The sequence below is a fragment of the Pocillopora damicornis genome, chromosome 3 (assembly GCF_964200805.1).
Source record: "Pocillopora damicornis chromosome 3, jaPocDami1.2, whole genome shotgun sequence".
Classification (NCBI taxonomy): domain Eukaryota; kingdom Metazoa; phylum Cnidaria; class Anthozoa; order Scleractinia; family Pocilloporidae; genus Pocillopora; species Pocillopora damicornis.
The window spans coordinates 18,925,546-18,938,430 of NC_142672.1; the positions used below are offsets into that span (position 1 = coordinate 18,925,546).

At 38.3% G+C, this 12,885-nt stretch overlaps 1 long non-coding RNA gene and 1 pseudogene across 1 annotated transcript; one reads left to right on the plus strand and one right to left on the minus strand.

Moving 5' to 3' along the window:
- The first annotated feature begins 1,299 nt into the window (after positions 1–1,299).
- On the plus strand, positions 1,300–12,712 carry LOC149048670 (uncharacterized). The gene is made up of 3 exons (XR_016185172.1): positions 1,300–1,363; positions 2,120–2,191; positions 12,643–12,712. It is a non-coding gene; the product is annotated as an uncharacterized LOC149048670 (long non-coding RNA).
- On the minus strand, positions 7,648–8,184 carry LOC149048671 (uncharacterized; annotated as a pseudogene).
- Positions 12,713–12,885: the final 173 nt, after the last annotated feature.

A 12,885-nucleotide genomic window follows, 5' to 3' on the forward strand; every position in this document is an offset into this window, starting at 1 on the left:
ATGCATTGCAGTTTATGTCTGTTTCTCATCACAAAATACTCATTATTGTAAAGCTTTTCTTTTTTCTTGCCTAAGGTATTTGTTATTTCCATAGATATTTGTCTTCAAACACCCTGAGCTCCCTCTCAGAGGGAGTGTTCGCCAAGCTGACTCGGCTGGAGTACCTGTAAGTAAAATTTGACATAACTTAAATATTTCCAACAATCACTTTCTGTGTTAGCGTTTGCAGGCGTATTTTCCTTCTTCTACTAAGCCAAAGGGAGGAGCGTGAACTGAGGTGGACTCACGAGACGACAAAAGGCGAAAGAGAAGAAAAGTAGTCATAGCCAGGAAAGGGAGAAGGAAGGTGGAAAAGCCTGCTGCTGAGTCTAGAGAGTTAACCAAATGCCCCTAAATACTATCATATCTCCCCGTTCGTCACCTTCCACTTGAAATTAGAAATGAGAGATAACTACTTCCCTCTTCGATAAAAGGTGAATTCCTCAAATAGATGTCAACGGGACAAAGTGTTGCCGCCTAAGAAATTATTTTCATTTATCAAAGCATTGTAGACCTATTTAGATCGTGCCTGAAGTATGATTGATCAGAAAATAGGAGATTTGGGTAATATAATCTTTATGTACTTTGATGCGAAAGATAAACTATCAAAGTCCAGAACAAAGGAAAAGGAAACAAATCCCTAAATTGACCACTTGGCGGATGAAAATAACTAATGTATGGGTTCAAGGCTCGCTGTGAAGAATGTCCGGTGGAATTACGTCAACTTCATTTAAATCCCTGTCGCATTTCGAAACCAATACTTTTTTAAGCTGAGATGGTAATAAATCTTCAGAAAAAACGTAACAAAGTCTGTGTTGGACAAGTTTTAAAGTTTTCTGAGAGTGAATTGACAGCTGATCAATTTGTTTATAATAGTGGCTCTTATAGACAAACGATAAAACTTCCCACAATGCCTCCGCCTTGGAAGGAAACAGACGGAGAAATTAGTGGACTTTTCGAAAAACCTTTCTTTTCCTTCCATTCATGTCATTTTACTTCGGGATAAAATTTCTTTGTGACATCTTTTAAGTTCCACTGGAAAAAAATATAATAGTTCTACACATTGAATTATCCGTTTTTGTACAAAACTGTGAAATACTTAGTTTCTGATGCATTTTTTTAGACATAGAGTACCTTTCAAACAATAACAAGCTCGGATGCATTACTGTCTTTGTCTGTTGCTTAAGAAATAGTGCCCATTATTTTAAAGCTTTACTTTTCCCGTTTACTAAGTTATTGAATATTTCTATAGGTATTTATCTTCAAACGACCTGAACTCCCTTCCGGAAGGAGTATTCGCCAAGCTGACTGGGCTACAGCATCTGTACGTAAAATTTGATACAGCCTAGGATTTCCTAGCCTAAGAAATCATTTCAAATATTAAAGGATTGCAAACCTATTTAAATCGTGCCTGAAGTAAAATTGACCAGAAAATGGGAGATTTCGGTAATCTTTATGTACTTTGATGCGAAAGATATACTATTAAAGTCCAGAATAAAGGAAAAAATTAAAGAATCTCTAAATGGACCAATAAGCGTGTGAAAAAAGGCCGATCCACAGGTTTAGACGCTCGGTGTGTAAACTTTCCGTGGTGGATTACCTCAACGTCGAAGAAGCCCTGTCCTCTGTCGATACAAATAGATTTCTAAGCTGAGATGGTAGCAAATCTTCAGAACTAAACGTAAGAAACCGTGTATTAAACAAGGTTATAAAATTTTTCGAGAACGAATTGACATCTGATCCATTTGTTTATAACAGTGGCTCCTATAGACAAACGACAAAATTACTCACAATGCCTCCGCCTTGTGCGGAAACAGAAGGAGTAATCTGTGGACTTGGCGCCAAACCTTTCTTTTCCTTCCTTTTGTTCATTTTGCCTGGTGAAAAAAAATTATTTTACCATCTTTAACTTCATTGGAACTAGATATAATCTTTGTACTTGTAATGCTGTGCAAAGCTCTGTACCTAGTCTCTGTTAAGCTAGAGTGCATTGCTGTTTTTGTCTGTTTCGTATCATAACATATTCATTATTGTAAGGCTCTACTTTTCCTCTCGGTTAAGTCATTTGATTTTTTCATAGGGATTTATCTTTAAACGCCTTAGACTCTCTTCCAGGAGGAGTATTTTCCAAGCTGACTCAACTGGGGAGCCTGTATGTAAAATCTGACATACCAAAGCTTATTCTGCAAAACATTTTTTTTGTCTCAGCGTACACATTAATGTTTTTTTCTTCCTTGAGCTTAAAGGAAGACGTACGAGCTGAGTCGGAACTTTCCTTAATACTTTTGCTTCCTCGGAGGGTCACCTTTTTACGCCAACACCCATTGAAATCCTTGAATTGTTAAAGATTGAAGTCCTTCGTTGGTCAGAGCATGTCAGAATTAACTCCACGGCATGTATCTTCAATGGAGTTATACGCGCTTCCGCTTGCGTTTGAGAAGTCAATCAGCACATAAACCGTGTGGCCGATAGTCGATTGACGTCTTATTTAAAAATTATTATCTCAACAAAATATCTCGAAAATCAAAATTTGGGCAGACGGTTTTTATCTTTAACTACTGATCTTACTCTTTGTCAATTTTCAAGGGAATCGGTTTAATTCTGTGAGCCCCGAATTCAAAAAAATGTTTGGGCAATTCATTCGAAAATAAGAGCAGAGAAAAATGCATCCAAAGTTTCTTAAGACGATTTCTTTACTTTAATCCGAATTTAATCCTTAAGTGGTGAATTTCGATCCTTAAGCTTAAATATTTAAGAGCGTGTCCACGAGAAAACATGGAAGGGGGCAATAGAAACATGGCATGGGCCAATAATGCTCAAATCACCGATATGGCTCAAACTTGACGCAATGCTGAGTAGTATGAGTTAACAAACGCGTGAAAATGATGGGTCAAAATTTTTATTTACCCCGGAGATATGGGGTTCCCTTAGGCAAACCCCAATTTCTTGCTTTTTTCAATGATTAGATCACTGAGGGTGTCTAGCTGCTGTTTCTCATTAAGGGCTCAATTTGCGTGATTCAAACATTCTCTCTTCTTCAGGAGATATATGCTTTTTACCAACCGAGAGGTCCGTATTGCGAAAAATTGTGCCCGAAATGTTGGGCACCAGTATTTAAGACGTGATGATTTAGGGTTTTAATTTCGGTAAGATCCTCAATAAACGGAACAATTTTTGAACGAATAGATGGTAGAAGAAACGAAGGTAAAGTAAATTAAAAAGAGATGCTTCACAGAAACATTTTCATCGACACTGATAATGGTGATTTAAAAGTCTCCTTAGCAAACTTTTTTATGAAACATTTTTTAATAAGAATCTATCAAGACCTGACACCTGTCAATTAAATAGCGCTTGAGAAAAAAAAGGCCCACGTACACTTTTAAAAAAACAACAGCACTGGTTTGGCAAGCAAACTCGAGTTCAATGTCTATCACGATGAATTTTTTTCCTAACTGACCTTACAGACAGTATATTCTTGTCCAACGACGATTAATCTACGAAAAATGACCTCTTGTCAGTTTTAAATATCAAGGAAAGTCAAATTGTAAATAAATTCAAATGGATTTTGTGGAGTTTTGAGAGTCTGCTTGTTTGTTTCCTGCAATGGCGTGTAAATCTCGTCTTTCTGCTGTGAAATGTGTGGTCGAAATATTACAGTTCATGAGACAAAAATTTATTAGTATAGGTAATGACATGATTTCGAGTGCAATTTGGAATAAATAGGCAAGCGTAAATTTTTTTCAAAGACTAACAAAATTTCAAGAGCCCGTTGGGCGAGTACATTTTGTTTTCTATGAAAAAATTAACAAGTGCTTATTTATTCCGAACTGCACGAGAAAAATCATGTGATAACGTGCTAATGTTATACATGAAAAAATACAAGATAGCTTATCACAATCATGCAGAAACAAAGCGCGCGCATCAAGTGCAAAAACTTTGTGCGTTCGGTCAAAACAATCGCGTACGATCAAAACAATAATATAAAATGATATTTTCACATCTTTAAGGCGCAAAAAAGTTCAAAGTGCGGCTAACAGTTCAAGGAATTATTCAGTCTGTGTCCGAATCACTTTCGATGAAATGGAATCGTCGTTTGCGAAGTTTAACCATGTTTGTTTTTAATTTTGGCGTACAATCGCGTGAGTAAAGTGTTAAGTCGGTTCGTCATTTTCGATTTCCTTGGCAATTTCCTCCTCTAACACCACTTTTTCCTAACCAACAACCAAAAAGCAGTGCTCTTTACAGTGTTTTCGTCGTAAGAGTTGTTTTTCAGCTGCTGTATTGTTGTTGAGGTGGCGAAAAAAAACCTACTAAAAACGCCGGCCATTGTTTTGCTCGCAAATTTTCAGCCTATCCAATGTTACGACAAGGCTCGCACTTGATTGGGTATCTATGAATTTCTTTGATCACTGACCAATCAGAATGTCTGGTTTGTTACTTATTTGCACTGAATTAACCCTCTTCTGCACTGAATTACCTGAAAACTGCTTTTATCTTAATCAATAAGAACTGAGCAATTTGCTTATATATACTATTAAGAGTAAAACTGAACTCTTTCCAACGTTTTACAGAAATAGTTTCACAAAGCTAGTTCTTACGCATCGTCAACTGCCGATGCACCAAAATCCCGCTTCTTGTAATTACTACCACAGATCAACGACTTCAATGGTTCTTAATTGGGGTTTCACCCCTTGTGAGATTCAAAATTAATTCTGAAGTCATTGACACACGCAACTTTCACTCCTGCATGCCTGAATATGCTTCATATTATGTGATGGTTTCATACCACAGGATCAGCATCAATGTTGTATCTTCTTATGAAGAAGTCGAAGTGCGCCTTGATTTGTTCTTCTGTCTTTGTAAGTGGGAGGCATAGAGATATCTCATTAAAGGGTCTCTCTCAAGCTCTCGGTTGATGATATTGAGCTGAGAATCTGAGATGATCGAGATGTGGCATTTCACATTAACTGAGCCCGATACCTTTCTGTAAACTGTTTTCCTGCCCAAATCTTCTGAAGACCTCTTCCCACATATCTACTGTATTTATTCCCTGACTGTACACCTTATTGGGGATTCTATGCAAAACCACCTTAACCTCGGTAATTTCTGCTGTGTATGGCCCGTTAAAGAGAAGAAACGTCCCTTCAGTGATCTCCTTGGGGCATTTAGTGTTACATTGATTATTGTGTCAGATCCCTTAATAAATTAAGATTGTCTCTGTTGAGATGAGTGAGACGAGTGAAATATTCGTACATTAGTCTCTTTCCACCTTTGTAGTTAGACAAGGCCTCATCAGCAAGTTCTTGACCTTGAATGAGCCCATACTCAATCTGGATGTTAGTCAATTCATAAACAAGACTTGCTGCAATGATCCTTTCACAACACTTCCGTCAGGTGCAAGCTCGAGCTCGAAGACAAGTTCATCAGAAAGAGCTCTTGGGAAAAAGACTCAATGGTCCTTCAGAATCTAATGGTCCGATGGAATCCTATACTTGTCCCCATAAACTTCATTGAGTTTCTTCTCTCTGTCAAAACCTGAAGTCTTCTAAACCTTAGCATTACATCTGATCTTCGAAAGATCCTAAAATTAAATACCTTCTCTGAAGAGTCAAAAAGAGCTCCTCATAGAGCTTTAATAGATTGTAGCAATCAGCGTCTTCCAAGATTTCTCCCGTGAACTTCACAGTCAACTTATTAATAAGAGCTCTTGATACATTGTTCACGAGAAAATTGTATGCACTACCACTAACTGTCAAATCAACAATAAGTGCAAGAGATCCTGGTACAATGACTACCCCATCATCAAGCCTTGGAACTGGGCTCTAAGAACTCAGACAGAGAGGTCTTGTTCGGGTTCAATGTTACTCGAGATATTTAGTTAAAATAGATGGATTTGGAGATACTGATCCTCTATTAACACATAATGACGATGATGACTAGAACGAAGGAGATACAACAACACCTTTTCAACCTGAATATAATTCACCTCCTAGTCCTTCAAATAAAGGTACTGAAATGACGACAATGAACAGAGGGGAAGAGTGAGGAGCAAAAACTGCTAAAACTCCTTTGATCAATGAAAGTGAATCACTTGATAACATTGCACTCAAGACTTAAGTGCTCGTGAAAAACTTGATATGGAATATTCAGACAGGAAACCTACTATGCTTCCAAGTTGGAAAGGAAAGAGTTTATGCAGCTTCCAATGCTTTTGGTAAGAGAGCTCCCAGTAAATATGTCACCACCAAGATATGATTCTGAAGTTGCTGATGGTCCAACATTAGTAATATAAGTGAAAACAGATCCGAGACCGTGATTGTTTCCCTCTGTGAAGTGGAAATCTGTGCTTGGTGAAATTCCAAATTCTGCACGCGACCTTTTGAACGATGGCGTGTCACAGTTATAATTTATTTGGTTGAACGTTGAGTCGTCAGGAAGAGCTGATTCACCCTGATTTCCTTCCATCTAAAAGGAATCCTTCTGAAGATGAGGTAGATGTGAAACATCAGAAGTGACTTGATCTGTTCTGGAAGAACATATAAATATCGAGTACAGAAAAAAACTTGGATCACTGCTTACACTCGGGAATAGTTAAGAGTTGAATTCGACAAAAGACCGAATGGGTTTTGTTTGATAGTATCAAAGGTTGAATCCTTAAGATATGCGAATGTCTTCAGAATGTTTTTGACAAAAATGAAAAGAAAATTCTGTGAAAGTCTCACGATTGTGAATGATAATTTGAAAGTTTTACAGTTGTGAACGATATGGTGAAAGTTCCACAATTTTGATCAATTTTGTGTAATCAAACGATTGGCTTGTTGATTCGCAGGTGATTGAATATTTCGTTGTGGTGAGTTTGTATACCTGGAAAAAAACACCTGCAAACTTATATTTATTCAAGGCTCAAAAATACAAAGAGGTTTTCAAAATTTTGAAGATTAACATTTTTCTCTATGAATTTTATTTGATGTAAGTCTCAACGTCATGTTTCAGTAAAGATGCAAAAGAAGTTTAAGTCTAGAATAAGCTTCTCCTTATCGACGGCTTCAATTTCGTAACTTCCTTATTCCATACACTGGTCTCAAACTTGAGTCATTTTCTGAAAAACCAAAGTGATTTGAGAGAAGGAGAAGAGAGAATTAATAATTTATCTATTGGCTTGAGGTAGTGAACGAAATCTTTGTTAGTTCATTCTGCCCAGCCGGCAAAACAAGTAGTATACTTTTTTTAATATTTGCAACGAAGCGAAGGATGTTCTAGGCGACTTAACGCGCAAAGGACAGGATACCGCACGCTATGAGCGGGCCAGATGGGAGTATACCTCCCGCTCTCGGGATCAATCAGGTAACAGGATTTTTAGAATACCACCCGCTCACGTATCGAGAAAAAATAATAAGGTGTGCTCTTCAAATAGGGGTTACTGGATTTTGATAAAATAGACCAAAAGCGTTTGTTTGGATGTAAATTTCACGTCAGCACGGAGTATGAAATAAGTTGCTCAAGAATGTTATTACAGTTCTTGGAAGTCGAGTAATGGCTTTCATTACCTATTTAGGAATTATGCTCAGAAGTGGTTGGTCATCGTGGCCATTAGGCCTTACAATACCCTTAATTTGGACTTTGTCCAAACCAGAAAAAATGAACAAGTGGATCCTTTCTGCGAATCTCCCATGGGAACACAAGCTGCAGAGGTCGCTCAGTGGTGTGTCCGTTGTGCGGACAGTACTACACCCTTTACAATTCTTTCCTCGCCTTGAAGGAGGCGCAGCAGTGTCCCTTTCCTCCATTCTCCACGGTTCTTTCCGTCACTGACAATAAGAACAAGCCTCCCTTACTGTAGGTGTGGCTCCCACCTTCTAGTTTAGACGTTGCTTTCCATTAGGCCATGGATATACTCTCTCTTCCATCGCTTCCATGCTTTAGCAGTTTCCGATCTCTGCTTCATCTTCGTCATCTTCTCTTGATCGTTCTCAATGTCTTCTTATGGATAGGCATCTCGCCCCCATATGATTACATTCGGCGTAAGAACCTCTTCGTCTCCCCCGTCTCAACGTGTGTCTGGGGACAATTATTTAGATTTCACTCACTCTCAATGGGAAATGATTTAAAGGCTTTGTAGGAAAGGTGGGACATTCCATGGGTCTTGTGAAGGGCCCTTTAACCTCCCCGCCGAGGGGATCTCGCCTGATTGAATTTGCGACAAACTTCGAGACTTGCCAGATAGTTCTACCACTTCTCGATTTTCTGTATAGTTTTGATCCAACCTGATGTAGTCTTGAAAACTGCAGCATTGTCTGAGATAATGACGAGGCGCTTCGTTCTACGTGAGATGAAAGCTTTAAGCTTCCTCTGGAACTTGTCTGCTTTCTGAGACTGTTCTCTGGCAGGTCACTTGTTGGTGGCGTTCCATACGGTCTTGTGGAGAATACTTTAAACATAGTGCATTTCTTGATCGTCTTCTTGACTTTTGCTCTCAACCTCGTAATCCACCAGCTCTCTGTTACACTTTCTGTGGTACTAGAAATGCATTATCTAATTATGTACATGGACAATTAGCTTGCCAGCAAAAAGTCCCCCTGGAAGGTACGTTGGCTTGTACTTCTTGTTTCTCCCTTCACACTTGATGATGTCTGTCTGTTAATCTTCTACTAACTTCCACCCTCGAGATTGCAAACTCGCTTGGTCTGCATTCTGGACTCGCCTCACCCATCAGTTTTGTACCGCAGCTATTTCATCGGTTACCAATGGACCTGAGCTCCTCTTCAGCTTGTTTCTCCTCAAGTTACTGATTACCCTCGACGTCCAGGCTGTTATCTTCATGGTTCTCCAGGAAGCGCCCCTCTCCAAAAATGCATCCCATCATCTGGCTTTCGCTCTTGTATGTGAGGGTTCTCCTCTAGGATAGATTTGCACTCTTTAAGGCCACTCTGGTGCCTTTTAACTCAGGTTTATTTAACCACTTTGTTCCATTCAACAACCAATCAGTGCTGGTGAACCAGTCCTCTCTCTCCATTTATTCAGTTTTTTCTCCTCTGATTGCAAAGTCAGTCAGATTCATGTCTGTTGGAAAGCACTTTCAGTTAACTTAGAGCTCACCAGTTGTTGCCTCGATCTTCTTCCCTCTGTTGACCACAAACACCTTCCAACGCTTTGCACTATTGCTCATCCGATATAAGGCAACCATGCTGTCCATAGTGAAGACTTGATGTGCCAACGCAGCAGTGCACCACGCTGGTTCTTTGCCATATTCGCTGCCATATGACCGCTGACAAGTTCCGGTCTTGGCATAGAAGTATTCTTTCAAGATATTCGTGACTTCGAAGACAGAAGACCCTTAACTACAGCCTTTTCAACAAAGAGAAAAAGGCTTTCACTTGCAGGTTGTTTACAAGGAGTTTACATGTGATGGGGTGTAATCCAAGGTAGCTAAAAGCGAATCTGATTGGTAAAAAACGTTAAAGCATGTGAAAATTGTGTGGAAATTCACTAACAGTAGCATTTGGTTTCATGTGAATTTTTTTCAGTTGGGTTGTACTATGTCGTAAAATTTAGGTTGTTCACTTGAAAATGTTATTTAATCTGGGAAAGCACGGTTAATAGTGACAAGTAAACACGCAATTTAATCTTCTGTTGCACAGTACTTCAAGGACGTAAACGGAATTTTTCCCTATCGAAATCAAATGTATCGGTTTTCCCACTTTTCGGGGCGCCGCAGCTCGCCAAAGTGAAAGTGAATTCTAGAAACGTTTGCTGCTTGACCGCAAGCATGGCTCCTAGGTTTGCAGATATCAATTCAGTCGAAGAATTTATAGAGGATTATGCAACGAAAACACAAAAAAGAAAATTCAACAAAATGTTGCTTCGCTTAATGTACTTTTTGGCAAGACTCAAAGAAGAAATTCCCAAAAAAATTTCAAAGCAGAGCCAATCATTTCGTAGTATCTGAACAACAGCAGAATTTCCCTTATTTTGAGTGGACTGACGACAGGGAGCTAAAAAAATACAATACCTTTCGAGTTGCAGAATGCTGGACTGAAATTCATTTACCTCACTCAAAGGCAGATAATCAACACAGCTGTCGTTTTTTGAGGGCGCACTCATCGAGGGGCAGCTAAGCTCATTAACTAACAACCTGAGTCAAGCCTCGACGCTGCAAATCCAGCGAACTAAAGAGGAATCTTTCCTAAAACGGTAAAAAAGACTTAAATCTAACTCTTATTGGGAAGCATCTTGATCGTATTTGCGATTTGTGATACGTACGCGTTCAAAAAAATTGTTATTAAAAAATAAAGCTGATAATTAACTTTAGCTTCTTCTGAACTTTCAGCGGCTTTCAAAATGGAAATTTCCAGTGCGTGCCATTTTTGTATCATTCTAAAAGAATAATTGTTTAACGTATGTTTGAATAAAACTTTAGTGTTGATTCAGTTTGTTTGAAATAACGGCGTCCATCATGTATCTTGATGTGGTGTGTTGATTTCGCCAAACGATATTCATGATCAAATTTTTGCATTTTGTTTTATAACAAATTTCGGATGTAACTAGTGTTCTCATTGTTGAAAGAGCGTTTTTTATCAGAGTACAAAACACGGAGCTAAAGTTGTCACGCCATCTTCCAATTTCCGATCATTCCCCGGATTCCTCTCTGTTTTTTTTTTCGTTAATTGAACCACAAGTCTGACATGACTTGTAAAAGCAATATGAGAGCAAGCTCTTGGCCTCAATGGATACAGAAAAACCTGTAGGTAACAGAACAAATTTCATGGAGATAGGAAGTGAAATTTTGGAACAAGCTGACCAGCAATTAGCAAGAGAAGATAGGTTTTAAACATACGAAATTACAACGTGAGCTGAGACAATAATCACCAAAATGGATAAAATGGACTGTCCGAGTTTTGAAGGAAGTAATGCAAGATAATTAAACGGATTCTTTATAAAAAAAAAAACAAATGAAGAAGTCTTGACTGTGCTCTGTTCTGTTGTAAGACTTTTAAAGCAGAAAGGAGGCAGCTAGAGCACTCAAAAAGTTGGGAGAAAAACTGTATTGCGTCTCGTGTTTTCCCCTATACTTCTTTCGTGCTCTAGCTGCTTCCTGTGTACTTTACAACAAAACAGAGCACATATAGAAAAAAAAATTACTTCATGCTAAGTTTGCTTGTACCACATTATTCACTCGTTGCAAAGAAGAAAACACACTCGCTCGTTCCTCCCTCGTTCGTTTTTTCTTCACAAATCGTGGGTATAAATCATCGACGCGAACTAATCATTAAGTAATTTATAAATGGCTTAGCCCCACCGACGCCAGCAAATTTAGTTTTCATTTTAGAGCCATAATTCGTACCGCGTTTAAGTGTTCGGAAAGAACTTTATGCTTTTTTATTTATTTCTTTTTTTTGGTTTTTTTTTTCTTTCATTTCAATAATTCTTGCTTAAAGGGTCTCTCTCCATTCATTTTATCACAGTTCTCAGCTATGTCAAAGTAATAGGTCTTTTTAGCTATGTGGTCACGTGGTTTGAAAAGAGTAAGCAAAAGAATGCAAAATGACTGTTAGGTATATAACGCAGGTGACACCTTATGGACGAAATTCCTTCCTCTTTTTTTAATAAAAAAATTCATATTCACAGAAAGATCAGCAGCACTCAAAAGACTGCAGTTATATAGAAATCGGCGATAACCGAAATGGAATCATTAACTAAGATCATAAACAACCTCGAGCTGGATAAACAAACTTGTGAGCACATGATCTTTAAAGATCGCGAAAATACACGAAACGGGCACAAAAGGGAAGCAATGGTATCACACCAAGAAAGTTTTGACGATTTTGTGATTTCAAGTCAGAATGAAGTTATATTTTGTCGAAAGCTATACAGTTTTTTTGTTTTGCGCTAATTAGTTCGCTCTTGATCGGCAGCCGGTCAAGATTCTCAAACGACTGAATAATCGGCAATCGGATATTTTTTTGAAAATTTAACAAATTTATAGAAGCTACACCATCCAAAGAATTACATGTTAATGTAATTTTATCTCATGTCTTCAATCTCGAGCCCAGGGTCATTTTGGCTCCTTGTCAGCGGTATTGTCGCCAAATAATGTCCTCTAGGATAATCAAATTTTATCCCAGAAATCGCAGGATTCCGGTTTTAACTGCGTATGTCTACACTGTTTAGTTATTGCTTCCGGTTGACTTCTGCGCGTGCTCAAAATAGAGCACACGGTCCGCTACGCCAGCGGAAGAAGAAAAGAACGTAAATTACCTTTGTGCACGTGAACTAACATTAACAGCTGAAAACTGTTTGAAACACTATTTCATTTTGAAATAGCTTTTTACGGACCATAAAAATATGAATAGGTGCCATCCGCTTTCAATCTCCGAGTTCGTTTTTCTGCAAACTTGAAATCCTCGTCTTCGAAATGTTCAGACCACACTTTGCTACCAAATATTACACTTAGGTCTTTATTTGATCTTATTTCATTCTAAAAGTCGATATCTGTTTTAAAATACACTAAAAAACCATAACGACATTCAAAAATCAAGATTAGACGATTTATTGCTTTTAACCATTTACTAATGCTATTTACTGTGTTTCTATTGTTCCGGTCAGACTCCTTCATGGAAACAACCTACAACTTATTCCTTATCGAGCCTTCTTTGCCATGGATGCCTTGAGGATAATGTAGGTACACTCTAATACACACACTTTTCGAATAATTTATTGTAAGAGACTGGTGCAATCGACTTTGTGTAATTTTTTTTTTATTCCTTCGATTTTATGCCTTGACGCTTCTTTAGACGAAGCACATAGACAGGATCTGAGAATACAAGCTACATTCAATTGTACATAGCC